General features: G+C 64.1%; 1 protein-coding gene across 1 annotated transcript in view; it reads right to left on the bottom strand.

The window, feature by feature from the left end:
- The window catches only part of Gsg1l (GSG1 like), a 113,598-nt gene that overhangs the window by 8,572 nt on the left and 102,311 nt on the right, over positions 1 to 2,715 (bottom strand). The gene's annotated exons all lie outside the window — the stretch shown is intronic.

The following is a 2,715-nucleotide window of genomic DNA, read 5'->3' on the forward strand; positions in this document are numbered from 1 at the left end:
CCCCCCCCAGGCTGGGGATGGAGCCCAGGCCCCCGCACACTGGGGGGACCCTCGTCCGGAGCTGCCCCTGCAGCCCAGACTGGCCCCTGTGGTCTCCTCCGGGCATCTAGGCTACCGAGGCCTCACGGCCTCCCCAGGGGGCAGCGGAGGGGCAGCCGGGGAGTGGGGGAGTCACCTGCACCCCACCTGCTCCAACCTGACCCTCCCCGTCCCACGGGCAGTGGGCGTGGCCACCCTCGGTCACTCCTCCTTAACCCGAATAGATGCCCCCTCCTCGGGGTCCAGCCTGGACGTGCACCGTCCCCTGGAGGAGGAACGACCCCAGTCACCTCCGCGCCTCCCCAGAAACATTGGAGTCTCCCAGCAGCGCCCCTGCCCCTCTTCCCTGCCCACCTTTGCCTTTGACCTTGCAGCTGCTCCAGACGACTCTCTCCTCCCGCCTCTCTCAGCGCACCCCGGCCCCTCCCTTCTCACCTCCCCTTCTCTCCACCGCTCCCTTCTTTTCTCTCCTGCCGGGAAGTCACCTCCCTTTCCACAGCAGAGCCCGGCTCTGCTGGAGAAGGTGCAGGGACCCCGGGGAAGAGGAGCCAGGAACGCGGAAGTGCCCGAAGCAGGATAGAAGCACACACACCCCGGGCCTGTGGTCCTCTGAGACCCGCGGCTCCCTGGCTCCTTCTCCAGGACCTGCTCTGTGGGGAGGGACAGGCCTGCTCCACAGCCTCTGCCCTGGCCGGGAGGCGGCCTGCACACGAGGTAGAGAATGGTGGACACCAAACCACAGCACACCAGCCGTCCCCTCTGCCTACTCCCGGGGTCGGGGCCTGACTTTCCTGGGGACACTAGGAACACCGTTCCTGTTCTGTGGCCCAGGTGGTCCCAGAGGGCGGAACGCCTTTGTTGATGTCATAGGAAAACAATTTCAGTTCGGTGGGAAGTGGATGTCCTCTATTTTCTATTTCGTTTCTTTTTCTTGAAGTGGAAGCGTCCTTGTTATGTCCTGACATCGCAAGCTTGGGGAAAGCACTCCTACAGCCCAGAGAGGGCAGAGTCCTCCTTCCGTCACGCTCCGGTGGGTGGGGCCGGCGCTGTGGCACTGTGACACTGTGGTGCTTGTCTTTGGAGAATGCATACATTTGTTTTCACCCTCTGAACCTCAGACTCAACACACTGCTGTGCGCCCAGAGACTCCCACCACCTTTGGGGATCTGCCTCTTCTCCCCGAAGCTGCGGATGAAAAAGTGATTTACGATTCAAAATCCCACTGGCATGGATTTCCCTGAGTGTGTGTGTGTGTCCAGGTGGTGCGTCCCCGTCACCACCAGAGCTGCCCATCGTGAAGCTGCAGCTGGGTCAGACAGTGGGCGGGAGGCTGGACCAGGGGACAGCCGCACCCCACTGGGGGCCACCTGCGGGCCATGTCTGGCGCCCCTGGCCGTGGACAGTGCCTTCCCAGCCTCCGCTTCTCGGTCTCAACCTGAGCGCAGGCTCCTCGTTCTCCTGGTTCTTAGGATTCGCCTGCTCCAGGTCTCCATGTGGGCCTCCCCCTGGGTTCCGCCTGGAGCCTCGGCCCAGGAGGAGGGACCCAGCGCCCAGGGGCTGATGCTCGGGAGGTCCCTTCCCTCCCTGGCCGTCCCAATCTGGCTGCCAAGAAGCCCCAAACACACGCCAATTGGCGGGCATCTACGCGGCCAGGCCCCGGTGGGGCTGGGGGCCACGGGGTGACCCGGCGAGGCCCCTGATCTTGAGAATGGGCTGGTTTTACACTTGGCACGGTCATGGCCGCGCGCACGGTCACGGCCACGCGCCCTGCGTTGCTGGCGACCAGGGTGTTCAAGGCCGGCGGGCGGAGGCCCGTCCAGTCCAGGGTTGGCCAACGTGGCCTGTAAAGAGCCAAACAGTGAATACTGGAGGCTTTGGGAGCCATATGGTCTCTGTCTCTGTCGCCCCAAGCCACAGGTCACATGGGTGTGGCTGGTTGTCAGCTGCTTACTTACAGCAGCAGGTGGCGGGAGGGATTTGGCCCACACAGATTCTGTTTTAACCCCTGCCCAGCCCGCGGCTCTCAGAGGGGAAAGTCGTCAGTGGGGGCAGTTTTGAGCTCCCCCAGGGGCGGTAGTGGCCAGTCGGGGTGGGAAACCCCTGTGTCGGGACCGGCAGAGGCCTTGAGGGGGAGGAGCGGCCCTTCAGCTCCTGGAGACCGCCGGACCTGCTCTCCTCTCAAAGTTGAAGCTGAGCTGCAAGCGGATCTGCTGTCCTCAGGGTCACCCTTGTGGAAAGAGCTGGTTCCTCACACAAACCCAGGCCTCCCCCCTCACTCCCACGGTGAAAACCCAGGTCCCGCGTCTGCCGGGCTTGTTCCCGTGACACGGGGGCATCACCCACAGGACGGTGGTCTGGGCGGGAGACCTCCCAGAGACCCTCCCAGAGACTCCCTCCTGCCCCCCCCCTCCACTGGCTGGTCACTATCTAACAGTGCAGGTCACCCAGGGACCACCGTCTCCAGGGGCCGCCTGTGCGCTCTGGGCGCCACCCCCCTCTCAGGAAGAAAGCAGGGCCCCAGAGGCCCCCACCAGCCAGCCGCCAAGCAGATGGAAGAGGGGCTGGGACGGGGCGCCCCCAGGGTGCAGACCCAGGAAACAGTCACCGAGGACACGTTGATCTTGCAATGACCAGTTTGCAACGGAATGAAGAGGACTCTGGCAAATAAATGGCCAT

The sequence above is a fragment of the Marmota marmota genome, unplaced genomic scaffold (genome assembly GCF_001458135.2).
Source record: "Marmota marmota marmota unplaced genomic scaffold, marMar, whole genome shotgun sequence".
In the NCBI taxonomy this organism is placed as follows: Eukaryota; Metazoa; Chordata; class Mammalia; order Rodentia; family Sciuridae; genus Marmota; species Marmota marmota.